A 19,085-nucleotide genomic window follows, 5' to 3' on the forward strand; every position below is an offset into this window, starting at 1 on the left:
TTTCACCCTTTCACCTTTCTTGTGAAGGACCAAGCTGTTAAAAAACTGCTACGATTTCGTACGTGTAGTTTAAAATTTTTTTCTAAAGATCTATGCAGTGAAAATAAATAAATTAAAATAATTTTAATTTATTTATATATCAGATCATATCTAAAAATCGTAGTAAAGACCTTGATACGAACAAATACTCACGATCTAAAATTTGAACAAAAAATAAACAGTTAGAAAAATCAATGGAGATCAAATCTCCATGCCTCGGATCTTGCGAATGTCTCGGGTTCTGATCGTAGCCACGCACACGTTCGACCTCTGCTGGTATCTATATAGAGCCGTCTAATTAGAGCATCGAGATCATTGGTGTGCTAGCACCTTGCAGATCTCACTCCTCATCCTTGGATCTAGATCTCTTCTTCTAGATCTTGAAGAAGGAGATTGCTGCGCGAACTCTTTCGCACAGATCTGATGGGATCTGAACCAGATCACTATGAAGAAAAGAAGAACCCTTCTTCTCTTCTTCTCTCTCTTTTATCTTCTTAGATCTGATCATAATCAGATCTGAACATTGGATGAAAGAGAGAAAGGAGAGGAGGCATTGGGAAGGAGAGAAAGATATAAGAAGAAAGCGCCTCATATCTTCATGTCAAAGACCTCATGCCCGCTCTTCTTTTTGTCGCACCAACCTTCCTTCTCTCACACAAAACCACTTCTTAATGCCTTAAAAGATCAAATCCCATTTGATCCTAGGCATTAAATCCAAATCAAAGGGGTAGAAGGGCGTTGAGATAAGGATGTATTGTAAGAAAGAAATCTCCTCACAATAAGCACACGTCCCACATTCTCCAAATTTTTTTGTCACACAATTAATCTTCCATGCCCCAATCAGAGAGATTTCTATCTTATTTTGAATCAAATTTAAATAAAAAAATCTAAATAAAAAAGAGTTTCAAATAAGGTGGGGCGCCAATCTCCTTCATGTGCGCAAGAAGAAAGGAGCTCAAGAAAAACAATACCCCACTTCTCTTTTTGGTATGATTTTTGGAGAGAGAGTCTCAAAAAATTTGGACTCTCCGAGTTATTGTTCATCTGATTTAAATAAGATCTCAATCAGATTCAAATCGAGTCTGAAACGAGTTGAATTTGAAAAAACTGTCAAACCTAAACCAATCAAGCTTGAAATCCAAATCTGATTTGGATAATTAAATCTAATTAATATTTAATTCAATTTAATTTAATTTAATTAAAATTAATTAAAATTTAATTCATAATTTAATTAGCTTAAAAAAAATTATAATATTTATAATTAAATTTCTATGCTAACAATTAGCAGCTACCAAAATTGTAATGATTATAAATTAGCAGTTTCTAAAATTCAAACTATCTATCTGATTGATAATTTGAATATGATCCAAACCATTGATCAAGTCATACTCTTTTTGTGTGTGACTCCTCAAGTTCTATTCTATCTAGTAGTGAGATATACAGTGATCTCTATCACAGTATCATCGAAATTTTTTTTGATGGGCTAGAAATGATTCCAACTCACCTCAACAAAGATCGTTGATCCAAAAATGATCTTAATAAGTTCTCACGATCCACCAGTGACATCTAGCACATATAGTGACAACCCAGCAGAATAGAAAAGTAAATCTCTAAGTGCAGTTATCATGTGATACAATCCCTCTATCATGAGTCCCGACTTGACGGAGATCATGGAGAACTCGTCAAATCCCAACGTCAGTCATATGCTAGATTGGTTCGATTTGAGTTCATTTGTAAATCTCGTAAAATTTTTTTTTCAGTATTCTCACATACTCTACTCAGAGATTTTTTGAACTCAGTCTTACGAATCGCATAGGACTTCTCCTTTTCTACCAAGATCGATAGATTCTATCTAGGTGCATCCTACTCGAAACAGCGAATCTGAATCTACAATAGCCAACATACACAGCAAAAGATCCGAATGACTAGAGATCAAAAAAATATGTAGTCAAACTATGTAGCCTCGCGATGAATAGCCAACACACCATAGGTTAAAGGATCAGTCACACCACTGCAGCATCGAGAAAGATCACTGACGAGTGAGTAGACATCCAAGTAGTTTCTTATGTTGGTCACGCTCAGTACAAGTTGTTCTCTAACAACCACCTGCACTCTCACCCCAATATCTCTAGACCACAGACTCGAGACTCATCTATCTTAAATGAAGGTGATCCGTACATCGATCTTGAATGGATTAATCACTGTCCTCCGTGACGATCCTTCAATCAGGGGCATTCAAAAATTAACTAATAATGTATGTCTCAAATTCTCAATACCTTGAGAATATATAAAATCATCTTTATTAATTCTAAGACAAATCAAAGACACATAAATATAATTGGTTATAAAGGCTGCCCATCAAGTACAAAACATGTCCTAAAAAAAAATATGTATCAGTCAAGATTGATTTTTAGGGTACACATCTGACAAACTTTCACTTATACTAAAGTCAATCTGCCATATACCTGAGCTCCATTTTCTAAAGATAGGCTTCGATGTTTAGCTGGCTAAGTGACTTGGGCCTACCATATTTATATAGAGTTTACTCTCTTTACTTTTATGTATTTCTACTTGAGGTAATCGCTTATATCTTTGCTTTATGTGTATGAACTTCTGGTGAGACCTTGACTCCTTAGCAAAGGCTATGGATCATTATTTTTGCAGTATAATGTCATAGCATCTAATGGTATGCTATCTAGTTCCACAACTATCATAAAAATCAGAACACATCCTGCACATCTACAATATATTCAGCTTCCAATGGTCGATTGTTTGGAACCCTTCCAACAAATTGAACCAACATAACTCAAGAATACATGCTGATGTAGATATTCTACCATTAGCATCAGTGTATCTTCCCACTCTTAGCTCTAATCCTTCTTCAAAGATGAGAAATAATCTCTTAGTGCTTCTCAAGTACCGAGGGATATTTTCACAGCAATCCAATACTCCCAGCCTGGATTCGATTAATATCTGCTCGTGACTTTCACAGTAAGATATACCAAGTCAAGTATATAGCATAGCATTCACCTATGCCCAAAAGGATAACAGATCCTTCTTAAAAGTTTTAATACTGAACCCTTTTAGCATCTCTTCTATGTACTTGTCTGTGAAAACCAAACATCTTTTTAGGATCTATCTCTATAAATTTTTTATTTTCAAAATGTTTGACCTAAATCTTTGAAAAAAAAATTCTATATGTAACTACATCATAACCGACGTCAGTATGGGACCCTCCCACTGATCTTCATGTAACTACATGATTCCTCGTATCACATCGTTGTAGATTTTGGGATTATCCCTATGTTCCCAATCTCCCTCGAAAAATATTTTCTCTGAATCTTTTATAAGAATATCAAGTATCTTTCTAAAGCATGGAAGATCCTATTAGATTTACGAGGTGAAGAAAGTACTACATATATTGGCTCATCTTAAATAAGTTGTACAGGTCTTGTGACTCGTTGTTCTTTAGAGATTTTTTTTCTTTGAGTTTATCCTCCCACTGTTTTTAAAAAAACAGTATCATTACTCACAATTACATTGTGAACCACTGGGAAAAGAAAATGACATCCCAAATTCTTTTGAGATACCCCATAAACAAGCTCTTACAGACCTATCCTCTAACTTGTCCATCATATCATATCTCATATGGTGTGGTGAAAGCAACTTTAGGAAAAACTTAATTTAAATTTTAAAAATTAAATCTTGCTCCTAAAGAAATAATAGTTAAATTAGTGACGTTTATGATGGATCGGACTATATCTCATACAGTGTCATCGCTCCTCATATATACATCGTTGAGTTGAGGTGTACAAGGAGAATTCTATCATAAAATTATGCCATTCTCTTTAGATAATCGATAAATTTTCTAATTTGGTATTGCATCTTTGATCTAATCGAAGTACCTTTAAAATTTTTTTGATTTATTTTTTCTACTTCATATCTGAATTTTTTGAATCTTTCAAAATCTTTCATATTGGTATCTCACATACATATACCTATACCATGACTGCTAATCAGTAAAGATAATGAAATAGAGATAACCTCCTAGTCTGGCTTATCAAATGGGCCATACACATCATATGTATACTAGAATAAGTATCTCAGTCATCCTATTTTTTTAACCCATAAAGGATAGCTTGGTCATTAATCCTCAAAGAGATGATTTACAAACTAGATATGACTTTATAGTCAATGAGCCTAAAAGCCTATGTTCTCCAGTCAGTAAATTATTTCTTCTCATATATGATCTAGCCAAAAGAACCATCTGTGTACTTCAGATTATTTGGTTTTGGATCTCTCAGACCCAATGGCATTCACTATTTGTTCAAATATTTTTTTCACAAATACATCACCATGTAAATGATAAAAATTAAATCCAAACGGTAATCATCGAGATTAGATACTCATGGCCCAGTGCAACTTTTACATCATTGCCGACTCAAAAGAGTCACTTCATCTTCCCTCAGTCCTCTTCCTTCTTTAGACCGTATATTAAAGTGCGTAATATGCACTAAAGTCTAATGAAAAAGAGAAAATCATAGGATCAATTTTGAGTAATTCGATATACCTTCCAAAGATATGTAAATATTTCTCTAGATTCTCCAGGTATGTATCTCTGAACTTTTCAAAATCTTTTAGCTACCAGCATATCAACCAATTCAATTAAGGTGCTATAATATTTATTCACATAATAGTTTCATAAACTACCTGCATGAATCAAAAATTATAGGATCAAATCTATTAATAATTTTTTATACATAGTCATGTCGAGCTTTTTAAGCTCTTCAATATCCTTGATCATTGATGATGGACAAACGATCCATCACGCATCTCATGCACTGTGTGACTCTGATCATCTCACAACTATTGTAGATGAATCAGCATGTCATTGACGGTCTATATGTACTAATGCATACATTGGATTTCATCAAGTATGAAGTCTAATTTATAGCACTTAACCTAATTATCAATATCCAACCATTTGTCAAGTATAGCTCATTGACCATGAATTGAACAAGTTGATGACATTGGGTTAACGTGATCAAGAACATGGCTTAATTTCTAAAAAACTATTCTTAGATTTCTGAGTCAGAATATGTAATTGATTTCGATTAAGTGGTTAATATCTAGGATTCGAGCTAGAATGTTGGAAGCTGAAAACTTGATCACAGAGAGTAAAGATTTAATTAGATGATTGTACTTATAATAGTTTATTCAAGAGACTTTAAAAACAAACAAAAAAGCTCCCATTAATTTTTGGAGTCTCCCACACTCCTCGGATGGAGAAACGAAAATCCTAATACGATAATAGGTTCTAGTGGGTGCTGCGATCCCATCGATGTACAGCACCTCACCTAAAAGTTATTGGTGACATGTATATCAATACGTAAATAACTTCTTGTCTAGATGCTTCTCCAAGCATATTGCAGTGACTTGGTCTCTAAGTCCTGTGGCCTCACTTAATAGTTATTGGCACATTTCTTAGTTAAATCCGATCCACCGTTCACCAACGAGTGCAAAGCCATCATTGGATCCTTCACCTAACAGTTATTGGATCCAATTCCATCTTTATCCGAGGGCATCTGATGCCAATAGAGTGGTTATGTCTTTTCGATGCAACCGAACTACTGTACTCAGTCGAGAACGATCAACGTTGGAAAAGGCATTCGCATCTCTACAATGGTGGAAGATCAGTAGACTTAATATTTAGTGAAAAGATTTGAGTTCAGGTTTCTTCTAATTAATCACATACATCTGATGTAATGACTAATATGATTTGGGTTAGCATATTGCATGTCTGACCACCCTAGTCGGTATGGGTGAACTCGGATCAACAAGTAACCTCATACAAAATATAATCTCCCAAGATGGTCAGGTAAGTAAAGATGAGTGGGGATCCCCTCGTTGCTTCGTTAGACACCAACGAATTGACCAGGTCAGACAACGAAATCAATTAAATAACCATCATCTAATATTTATCTTGGACATCAAATTAGTTGATTAAAATTAATTAGGTTAACCTATAGATCCGAACTCGAATCGCTGAGCCAAATTCAGTCTTGACTTAATCAATTCACATCACATGTGAATCAATTTGACCAACTACAACTAAATTCAATTTTGAGCCCTTTTGACTTAATTCCAACTAACTTTTGATTAAGTTCTATCAACTGCTCAAAATCAAAAAAGGTTCTAACCTGATCTAATCAATGACCCTAGTTATAGTTTGGTCTCTAAACCTAATTTGTTCAACCCATGCCCAAAGCCCATATTTTATACATTGAAATTTAGATCTTAAATTCATAATTTTAGATCTTATAATTTTAAATCTTAATTCTTAATTAAGTGCATTATGTACATAGGTTTAAGTTTAGATCTTAAAATATTTTCTAATCTAAACCATTTATATTATATCTTATATAATATCGTTGTTTACAGAATCGAGTCGATTCACCCTGACATACGAATCGACTTATCACAGTGAGTCGGCACACACTGAGACAAACATAAACCTGTAGACCTAGCCTGCACAATTAAGTCAGCTCATCTACAAATGAGACAACTCGAGTCGATCCAATCGATAATTGAGTTGATTCCACAGGCATACCAGTCACAGTTTTACACTCTCATGCAAACAAAGCTTGGGGTTTTGGATCTAGAGTTTTACATAAATTAAGTTTTAGATCGTGTGTCAAAATAATATATTACATATAATATTAATCGATCTAAAACACACAAAAATACATGTATAATCTAATTTAAATCTAAAATATGTATCATATATAAATTTTTTGTTTGCTGTTTATCTTCATGAAAAATATCATAGTCGGCACTCCTACACGTCATAAGAGAGAATCCATCGAATGGATAAGAAAAGAACTTCAATCCCTTCATCATCTTATGACTGGACGGCCATGATGACTATCCCAATTTGATTACTAAGTTACTAAAAATTTAATCTAACATATTACATATGTAATCAATTTAAAATCAGATCAAAATATCTTTCACATGTCAAACATATGAACCATAACTTTGAATCTATGCATGTAAGAAAAATTTCAGCAAACATACTAGATCCAAATTACACCCTAATTAAAATTTTTAGATCTAAAATCAATTTTAGATCTGAATAACTCATGATTTATTTTAGACTTGAAATAATTTTAGATCTAAAATAATCTTGTAATCATATTACAGTATGTAGAAAAATCAGATCTAACTTTAATCGATGTTCTACATCATTCTAGGATAACCATTTAGCATAATAGGGGTTATGCCAGGGCAACCTTATTTTAGAACGATGTGATCATCTTACTAACCTTTAGATCTAATTTTTATAAATCAGATATCAGATCTGAGGTGGTTCCATATTTGTATCAGAACTTGTGCTCTGATACCATTGTTAGAAAACCGCTACGATTTCGTACGTGTAGTTTAAAATTTTTTTCTAAAGATCTATGCAGCGAAAATAAATAAATTAAAATAATTTTAATTTATTTACATATCAAATCAGATCTAAAAATTATAGTAAAAATTTTGATACAAACAAGTACCCATGATCTGAAATTTGAACAAAAAATAAATGATTAGAAAAATCAGTGGAGATCAAATCTCCATACCTCAGATCCTGTGGATGTCTCGGGTTCTGATCGTAGCCACGCACACGCCCGATCTCTACTGGCATCTACATGGAGCCATCTGATCAGAGTATCAAGATCATCGATGTACTAGTACCTTGCAGATCTCACTCCTCATCCTTGGATCTAGATCTCTTCTTCTAGATTTTGAAGAAGGAGATCGCTGCGTGAACTCTTTCGCACGGATCTGACAGGATCTAAACCAGATCACCATGAAGAGAAGAAGAATCCTTCTTCTTCTCTTTTTCTCTCTCTTTTCTCTTCTTAGATTTGATCACAATCAGATCTGGGTGTTGGATGAAGGGGAGAAAGAAAAGGAGGCATTGGGAAGGAGAAAAAGATGTAAGAAAGAAAGCGCCTCACATCTTCACATCAAAGACCTCATGCCCTCTCTTCTTTTTGTCGCACCAACCTTTCTTCTCTCATGAAAAACCACTTCTTAATGCCTTAAAAGATCAAATCCCATTTGATCCTAGGCGTTAAATCCAAATCAAAGGGATAGAAGGGTGTTGAGATAAGGATGTATTCTAAGAAAGAAATCTCCTCACAATAAGCGCATGTCCCACCTTCTCCAAATTTTTTTGTCATACAAAATTAATCTTCCATACACCAATTAGAGAAATTTCTATCTTATTTTGAATCAAATTTAAATAAAAAAAATTGAATAAAAAAGAGTTTCAGATAAGGTGGGGTGCCAACTATTGGCCCCCTCTCCTTCATGCGCGCAAGAAGAAAGGAGCTCAAGAAAAATAATGCCCCACTTCTCTTTTTGGCAAAATTTCTCAAGAGAGAGTCTTAAAGATTTTGGGCTCTCTGAGTCATGATTCATTTAATTTAAATAAGACCTCAATCAGATTCAAATCGAGTTCGAAACGAGCCAAATTCAAAAAGACTGTCAAGCCTGAACCAATCAAGCTTGAAATCCAAATCTGATTTGGATAATTGAACCTAATTAATATTAAATTAAATTAAATTAAATTAATTAAAATTTAATTTATAATTTAATCAATCCTAAAAAAATTATAATATTTATAATTAAGTCCCTAAGCTAACAATTAGCAGCTATCAAAACTGTAACAATTATAAATTAGCAGTTTCTAAAATTCAAACTATCAATCCGATTGATAATTCGAATATGATCCAAGCTATTGATCAAGTCATACTCCTTTTATGTGTGACCCCTCAGATTCTATTCTGTCTAGTAGTGAGACATACTGTGATCTCTATCATAGTATCATCGAAACTCTTTTCGATGGACTAGAACGATTCCAACTCACCTCAATAAAGATCGTTGATCCAAAAATGATCTTAATAAGTTCTCATGATCCACCAGTGACGTCTAGCAACATGTAGTGGCAATCCAACAGAATAAAAAAATAAACTCTTGGGTATAATTATCGTATGATACAATCCCTCTATCGTGAGTCCCGACTTGATGGAGGTCATGAAGAACTCGTCAAACTCCATCGTCAGTCATATGCTAGATTGACTCAACTCGAGTTCATTTGTGAATCTCTTAAATTTTTTTTTCAGTATTCATACATACTCTGATCAGAGATTTTTTGAACTCAGTCTTACAAATCACATAGGACTTCTTCTTTTCTATCAAGGTCGATAGATTTCATCCAGGTGCATCATACTCCAAACAGTGAATCTGAACCTACAATAGCCAACATACATAGCAAGGACCTGAATGGCTAGAGACCAAGAGAATGTGCAGTCAAACTATATAGCCTTGCTGCAAATAGCCAATACACTGCAGATCGAAGGATCAGTCACACCACTGCAGCATCAAAAAAATCACTGACGAGTGAGTAGATATCCAAGTAATTTCTCATGTTGGTCATGCTCAGTGCAAGTTATTCTCTAACAACCACCTGCACTCTTACCCCAATGTCTCTACACCGCAGACTCGAGACTCATCTATCTTAAAGGGAGATGATCCATGCACCGATCTTGAATGGATTGATCACTATCCTCTATGATAATTTTTTGATCGGGAGTATTCAAAAATTAACCATTAATAATGTATGTCTTAAATTCTCAACAACTTGAGAATATACAAAATCATCTTTGTTAATTTTTAGGACAAATCAAGGACACATAAATATGATAGGTTATAAAGACTGGCCATCAAGTATAAAACATGCCCTAGAGAAAAATATGTGTCAGTCAAGATTGACTTCTAGGGCACACATCCAACACAAGCCAGCTGGCAAGTACTGCTACGTGGGCAACTTAAAAATAGACTCTATGAAAAATCAGATGGTGCACCGAATCGGCTCGGATCAGACGTAGTGAAATTTAAAATTTTTTTATTCAATTCAACGTGCGAGACTTAGATCCAAATCAGATAAAATCATAATAAAAAATATATTAAATAATAAAAATTAGCATGCATAAGAGAGAAGAGATGATTTCATCACCATGCGCAAGCAAATGATCCCGCGATTGATGATCCTATGATCTTCGAGGTTCGCTATGGAGTTGCACACGTGTCCGACCTCTACAAATATCTACTCAGACTAGATCTAAATGCCTTCTCCTCGATCAATCCATCTACTCCTAGGTGGAACTGCAAGCTTCTTGATCAGATTCAAATCTGATCTCCGACAGGTACTCCAATCAGTCCCTGATCACAATCTTTTCGACCTTCGCATAGGACTGACGGCGTTCGACACCTTGAACCCACTAGATGGCTCGTCCAACACCCTTTGACGTAGAAGAGGGATAGAGAACAGAGAGAGAAAAGGGGGAGGTGTGGAAAGGAGGAAGGGAGGTGTGGGAAATGATCTATTTGCTGTAACCCAGTTAGTCGATCAAAAAGAATCTCTATTTATAGAAATCTGATCAGATCAGATATCTTAAAATAGAAGAACTCTCCTAGGTCCATTCCAATCTGATTCCTCCCTTGTTTTATCGCATAAAACCAATGAGAAATTTGTTGCGAAGTTTTTCCATCGCAGGGGTCGACTTATAGGGTCGACTCATGCACAGAGATCGACTCATGGGGTCAACTCATGTGGCGTAGAACAGAAATTGATGGTTCTGTATCTTTGACTTGTACAGCAACAGAGGTCGACTCATAGGGTCGACTCATGCACAGGGGTCGACTCAATTGGGTGTGCCAGCTAAAAATAACATGCTGTTCAGTCCCTTTTGACATGAGTCGACTCATGGGGTCGACTCAAATTTATAAATATGATTTTCTTTCAAAATACACATCTAAAAATATTGAAATTGCCTCCAATAGATTACAAATCTTCTGTTCTTGGTCTTGAGGCTTTCGAATCAGAATTTGATAAAATTATGATTTTGCCCTTGAAACACAATAAATTTTTTTTCAAGCCAAAATCATTAGTAATCCCCTCAAATACTTTGTAATCATCAAAATCAATTTAAGGAGCAACAATCTTTCTCTTTTTAATGATGACAAAATACTTGAGCAAAAGCATATATAAAGCATTGAATATGAATTTCAAATTTATGAAGATGCATCACTTCAATATCATAACCAAGTATTTGAACGAAATACATTATAAGCAGTTTGAAGATCAATTTGAAATTTGCTTATAAGTTCATTTGCTTTAAAAATTAGATAAAAAAGTAGCTGACGATTTTGGTTTTTTGACACATTTGCTTAACAATTTTGCTTATTACTAATTTTTTTATTGTTTATTGCTCATTTCTTTATTGCTTATTGCTAAAATTCAATTTTGATTCTCTACTCTCTCTTTTTGACAGCATCAATTAAGATTCTCTACTCCTCTTTTTAAGAGATCTTGAAAGGACAAATTTTCTTTACTCTCCCTTTTTGATAGCATCAGTTAAGATCTTAAGAGATTTTAAGGATAGAGAAAATAAAAGAAAGATGATAAAAAAGATATATTTTCTTTACTCCCCCTTTTTGATATCATATTTTACTTCTTTAGCCTCCTTCTTTGATTGTTTATTTCTCTACTCTCCCTCAACATAGCAAACATAAAGGATATATTAATTTGCTTATCTAGAAGATATTGTAATTCATAGTATTTCTCAGTACTAATATGAGTTATTTTTCATATCTCGTAATTAAAATAATTCAATTTGATCACATTCATAGACATTCATTGAAAGTCAAAGCGCGCGCGCGCGCACACACACACACACACACACACACATATATATATATATATTCAAAAGTGACTGAATACAAAAGGTGTCCCAATACACATGAGTCAACTCAAAATACAAAAGTCATGGATAGAAACTATCCAAGAGTTAATTAGCCAACAAATACAAGGTCCATAAGATAGATCCTAGACATAGGAGACAAACTAATCTAGATCTAATAGATGTCATGGCTAGAGGGATCAGAATCTGAAGAATCAGAGGTAGGGTGAGGAGATGTAGGATCAAGTCTACGAGCATGTCCTCAACCACGTCTGCCTCAGTCACGGATAGAGATACCAGCATGAGTAGAGGGGTGAGAGGATCCTGGAGCTTTAGAAGCTACGGACAGTGTCATAAGAAAAAATCTGATGGTGTCCAAAAGATCCAAAGATCTCGATACAGACTGCATTAGGGCACTGAACTGAGTAGAAGTATTCTCACTGGAGCTCCTGATCTCTCTCCTCAAGAAGTCAAAGCCACTCTCTAAAACTCCTCGAAGTCTAGCCGCCTCTACAGATAGGTCTGAGACCTCTGTGATATCCTCATGCGGCTGGGGATGGGCTAAAGATAATACTTGCCCCTACAAGTCTACTACTCTGCTGTTAATCTCAAAATATATTCCTCAAGCTGCTCAATACGTACCGACTGAGCAGTGAGCATCTGAAAAATAGTAGAAATATGAGGAATCAGAGTCTAGTCTGAGTCACCCTGGGATGTCAATCTCTGAGCAAAGACTGAAGTGGCAAATTACTGAGATAGAATGGAGGCAACACACTGAGACATCATCTCAATCTGATCATCTGCTAGTCTGAACTCTGAAGGATGTGCCCTGCTCTCTGACTGTGGAACTGAAGCATGCCTCCTCACAGACTCTGAAGGACCAGCCTCGTGATCTGATATGAACTGAATATCTAGGGATGCTCTATGATCATGAAGAGGTGAAGATAGTCCCTCCTCCTCTGCTCGATCCTCTGCTCTCTCCTCAACACCCTTTGTCCAACCGCCATCAGTCTTAAAGAAACTCATGCGATGCAGTGTGTGGCGGTTGATGGTGTCGGAATGAGATAGTCTAGCAACTGCCTCCCCCTCAAAACTGATTTCGAACCTTCTAAAAACTAAGGTAAGTGCCATACCAAAAAGTAAGTGAGCCTTGGACCTGTTCAGGGTTTCCCTCATGGCCTCAAACATCAATGCTGGAAGGTTCAGAGGGGTTTGGGTGATCACATAGTACATAATGCAAATATCCCTACCAGATAGAAGGTCGTGTCTACCACTCCTAGGGACAAACAGTTTGGTTATCAAGTGATGTAACAGCCTCATCTCAACAGAAAGAATTTTTGCTTCCAATTTATTTAGACTTTCAGTATAAGTTCTCCCTAAGATAATATTAATTCCTTCTTCTTTAATAGGGAGCTCCATATTGGTATAGCCTTCACAAGGCAAATGCAGTATCTGTCCCAAATATACTGAATCAAGAATAACATCAATATCTTTTACTGTAGATTTCACTGTTCCATTGCTATAGCTCTAATTTAAGTAAAATTCTCTAAGTAGATCGACATAAGTATTTTTCTTTAAAGAGTAGTAAAATTTTTATCCTTGATACTTAATCTTCGATCCAATAGGGAACCCTTCTTTTTCAAAAAATTTGAAATCAATATTTTTTTCGGATTTCACTTTCCGATCATAAAGAGGTACCTTGCTTGGACTGATTGGAGACTGAGTGAAAGCTGAAGCAGGATCTGGAGCAGGGATTGGAGCAGGAGAGGGCTCGACTGCTAATCTCTTTCTGTGCACACTCTTTTCCAACCCGCAAACAGATTTTTTTCTCTGTAGAAGCTTCATTTTGGGAGCTATTTGCACAAGAAGGACTTGCATAGAGCTTTGGAGACTAAATATGAGGGAGAGAGGAAAAGACTCTAGTGGAAAGGCAAAGATTTTGGAGAGGTGATGTGCCGATTTGGAGAAAACGAGTAGAGTCTAGGGCAAGCTCGAACCGCCCCAAATGAAGAAGGAAGAGGAGAGGAACTTAGTTCCTAAACGGGCGATTTGAAGAGTGAAAATCAGTGGGAGGAGATATTTGAGAAAAATCTTTGGTTTAAGGGAGAAGAGATAGAGAGCTTTTAGTTCGGTGGGAGGAAGAAGACGAAGGGCTGAGTCAGCTCAAGAAAAAATTCTCAATAAGAAGAGAGCACCCGAAGGGTTTTGACAAAATTACAAGATTACCCTAGGGTCGACCTTGGGGGTTGACTCATGGCACAGAAAAATTCAAAAGAATGATGGGATAATTTGAAAAAATTTGAATCTCTGAGAGAAGGATGTTTATCCAAATATTGATCATGTGAATGATAGTTTTGAGCTTTTGAGCTCTTAAGAAAAATAAAAATTGAGCTCAATAGATTTGGTTCAATGAATTTTTGGCATTAAGAATTTGGAATCAGAGAGATACTTAAGCTGATGGATCAAGGATTCCTAGTTCTCTCCTAATTTCAAAAATCTATCTTTACTTAAGGCCTTGGTAAAGATGTCAGCCAATTATTTTTCAGTACAAATATAATTAAGAATTATATCTTTATTTTGAATATGTTCTCTTATGAAATGATGCTAATTTCAATATATTTTGATCTAAAATGCTGAATTGATTTTTAGTTAGATTTATAGCATTGGTGTTATCATATCTTATGGGAGTTTCATTGAGTTTGATGCCAAAATCTTCAAGTTGTTGTATAATCCACAAGATTTGAGCACAATAACTTTCGACTGTAATGTATTCGATCTCGATCGTAGATAGTGCTACCGAGTTTTGCTTCTTGCTAAACCACGAGATTAAGTTAACTCCAAGAAATTGGCAAGTTCCATTAGTACTTTTTCTATCTAATCTACATCCAGTAAAATCGGCATCTGAATATCTTATCAAGTCAATTGTTGAGTCCTTAGAATATCATAGTCCTAGAGTTTGTGTACTATTTAAATATCTAAGGATTCTTTTAACTGCATTCAAGTGAGATTCTTTTGGATTTGATTGAAAGCAAGCACAAAGACAAACACTAAACATAATATTTGGTCTACTAGCAGTTAAATACAATAGAGAATCAATCATACCTCTATAAAATTTTAAGTCTACATTTTTACCTTCTTCATCCTTATCAAGCTTACATGATGGGCTCATGGGTGTACCAATTATTGAGAATAGTATTCCAAAGCCAATCGTCAGCCTGTTGATAGTTGTGCTCTTTTTGTATTAGTACATGAATTATAAATAAATAAAATTATTTTGATATTTTTTCATCACAAATGTTTCATCTTCTAATGAACTCCTGTGTTGTGGTGAAGTCCTTAGGACTATTTAGACTCGACAAAGGAGGATTTGTCGCTTAGTCCTTAAACCTGTTCGCGACCAAATGATACGTTGTTACCAAGGACGACAACGTTTATCAAGCATAGGTCGTTGTGTGCCATATGGGTTGGTTATCCTCATAACCAAGGAGTGTGGAGACACTGGTATGGCATACAGGTGAGATGTAATGGTACATTTGCACTGAACGTGACCGACTTCAGAGCTATTTCTGCTGTCAAGATTTGCTCCAATGGGATATGGGTATAAATATCCCTCCGACCTGAGACCGCCACGGTGACTTGAAAGCAACTCACTGTACTTAGGCACTGGACTACCTGAATTTCTAATTCAGTGACGGAAGGCTGCTGGGTGTAGTCAAGTATTTGACTTGTCGGTGCGTGTGTCAAGATAGGATTGACCACTCCAGTTTAGGAGCTGTGTATAGTCATGTTTCAATTTAGCAAAACTTTGGCCAGGGTAGTCCTAGTGAAAGTCACAGGACTAATTGAGTTGAGCATGATTCGGATGATCTCATAAGGGTTACAGTTTAACCCTGAGTCATCCTAAACACAGGGGTCAAAAGGGATGAATTATACGGTAACCATATTCACGTAGGTTCTGAATGTTGCGATTGCGACTATTCGACCTATCCGATCGTCGGGTACCATTGCTAGATGATCACTTTGATTAGTACAGAAATTGGTTTTGTGCTACCGGCTTAGATTCGAACCTGCGGGGTCACACACATTAGAGGTTCCTTTCTGATCTGATGGCTGATTATGAGTCTTATCTGTCTGAAACCTATGATTGAGAATTAGGATTCTCTGATCATGAGTTCCACACATTTTGGGTACCGGGGTCAAAATTTTGAATTTCAAATTTTGAATTTGAAATTTGAACTCTTTGATCAGGGTTTCATATCGATGGTCTCTGTTGCCTAATTGCCCATCGGATTTGGACTCAATATTTATGAGAGATTTAATTAGTGATTTAATCACTAATTAACTCAATTTGATTGAGTAATTATTTTTAGATCAAGTCCAATTGAATTGGATTCAGTTTGGATTGACTCGATTAGGTTAAGTGTTGATCTAATCGCTAAGGTGGTTTAGTCCCTGATTTGATCAAGGGTTAGGCTTAGTTAATTTTTGATTTGATTAGATTTTATTGAGCCTAATTAAGCCTAATTATGTTGGGTTTAATCTGGTCTAATTGTGCTTAACCTATTTTAATTAGGTTGGCTCAATTTGAATCAAACCACCTTGTTTTAAATTCCTACGCCATCCAACTTCCTTACGCCCATTTGAATTCACGAGAAGAAATTTTCTCGTGAATTTTCTTCCATGCAAAGCTCTCTCATACCCATGTTTCTGTGCGCCAATTATTTAGATTAACTTGGTTTGTTACCCATCCAAATTCAAAGGGTTTTGAATTTGAATGGATAACCAAATAACCATGCGCCAGCTTATCCTCTTTTGTGCGCCCCATATTCCACACGAGAAATGGTTTCTCGTGAAAGCCTCCACGCACAAAAAAAAGGCCACGCCATCTCTTCTTTCTCGCATAAATGGATGAGGATAAGATTGGTTGACACTTGAATTCAAATTTGATTTAAATTTAAGTGAGCAACCACCTCTTCTTATCCACTCACACGCTTTCAACATCTCTTGCGATGTTTTATAAAATGAGAAAGGAGGGGGCATGGGCAATAAAAAGAAAGAAGAGATAAGGGGCATGGGGAGGTTCTGGAAAAATTTTGAAGTGTTCAAAATTTATCGATAGGAGAGAAAAAGGAGAGAGAAGTGGGCGTAGGGTTTTTGGTGTGTATCCTAGGGTTTCTACCTAGGGTTCGGAAAGTGAGATTGGTGTGCCACGAGTATCGTGAGTCCATCAAATTTTAAGGAGAGATCCATCAGCCTCTCAACCAATCATACAGACGATCTGGAGCATCCGAGGAGTCAGCACACATCGATCGAAGGAGTTCGATCAACATCAGCCATCAAAAGGATGAAATCACGAACTAGCATTCGTGAGGAGCCGATCAGACGGGAGCTTCGTGTGGATGATCCACAGAGGTCAGACACTAGTGTGGCTGTGACGTGATGATCAGAGTCCTCCGACGGTGATCAGATTGTGATGATCGACTATCCGCAAAAGGTGATGTGTTCTGAACACAGTACAGTAAAAAGTTTACTGTTTCAAATTTGAATTTCATATTTAAATGCATGCTGTTGTATCATATTTAGATCCTAGTGTAGGATTAATTATATTAATTAATGAGATTAATTAATAATTTCACTGTAAAATAGTAATTTTGAAAAAATTTAAAATTATCATTTTGCCCCTGCACTGAATTTTTGCTTCAAATGGTATCAGAGCAAGGTTCTAGAATATGATATACTATGCATGCGTAGATTAAGGTTAATCTATAAGTTTAAATTTAAAATTCAAAATTTGAAATTTAAATTTGAAATTTGTTAGAAGTTTCAAATTTGAAATTCAAATTTGAAATTTGAATTTAAATTTGAATTTTAAAATTTAAATTTGAAATTTGTTTGAAATTTAAATTTGAAATTTGAAATTCAAAAAAATTTGAAATTCAAATTTAAAATTCAAAGATTGAAAATTTGAAATTTGGTTGAAATCTCAAATTTAAAATTTAAAATTTAAATTTAAAATTTGAAATTTAAATTTAAATTTAAATTTTGAAATTGATATATTTAGATATACTTGATCCAAGTAGCAAGTAATCTAATTGGGTTGGTTGCCATGGCCGTCCGGTCATAGGAGAAAAGTAGGGTTTAAAGCCTCTCTTCCCATTCGATGGGGTCTCCTATGACGGTAGGAGTGCCGATGCAATTATATCCCATGCCGATGAAGCAGCGAAAGACTTAATTATAAAATTTATCATGAATGTTTAGATTAGATCTAAAAAAAATTCATGATTTGTTTTGAGTTATTTTCTGTTATGAAATGAGCAATAGGATTGCTGTTTATGAATTGTGCTGATCCGTTTGTGAAATGAGTCAACACATTTGGTGAACAGAAAATATAATCTTTCAAAATTTAAAAATTATTTTCGAAATGCCAAACCCTGACCCATCAGCCTAAGTACTTAATTAAAAGAATTAAGTTTGTCTAATAGGTCTAGAATTGTGAATTAAGACCTAAGACAATGCATAAACTTGTGGGTCAATGGGTTAGATGAATTAGGTCCATAATTGGGTTAGACCTAAGGTTAGCTTAAAAAATAGACTAAATGGAGTAATTGGTCAAATCTAATCAAAAGTTGAATTAGATTAGGTCAAGGATACTCTAGACTCAACTTCAATAGTTGTAGTTAAATGGGTCCATGTCTTTAACTAGACCAAGATGACTTAATTTATGGCTACCCGATGGAGTCCTATTTACTAAGTTGATCAAAATTAAAACTAATGAACCGGTTGGTGTCTAAGGTAAGTTTGGCAGTTTTGACCAGTGGTTCTTAAGCGGGAGCTACCCGCATTGATTCGATCATTGACGAGTTAATGGCAAATCCCCACCACTGATCTCACTTACCTGGCCAATCTGGTAAGTTAGATTTTGATTAGATCACTTGGTGATTAGAGCTCACCTATGTCATTAGGTTAATCAGTGTGACTGATTTAGGTGCTCCTAATGCCAGCTTTAATTAAATTCTTTTTTTTAATCTGACTTGGTGAAGTCAGTGGGAGGATTGAAATTGGCTGGATGATTTCTTCTCTACTATCCTTTAATAAAATCCTCAAAAATTATTAGGTCCCTAAAATGATTAAGTTATAATGATAACTAAGTCAATGCCTCTCATTAAGTGAGTGATAATGAGTCCATTAGTTCAATGATCATTGGAGGCCCAAAGGCCTGGTGCTCATTGGCTAATGGAATTATCATTCATA

This window comes from Elaeis guineensis, chromosome 8, assembly GCF_000442705.2.
Source record: "Elaeis guineensis isolate ETL-2024a chromosome 8, EG11, whole genome shotgun sequence".
Classification (NCBI taxonomy): domain Eukaryota; kingdom Viridiplantae; phylum Streptophyta; class Magnoliopsida; order Arecales; family Arecaceae; genus Elaeis; species Elaeis guineensis.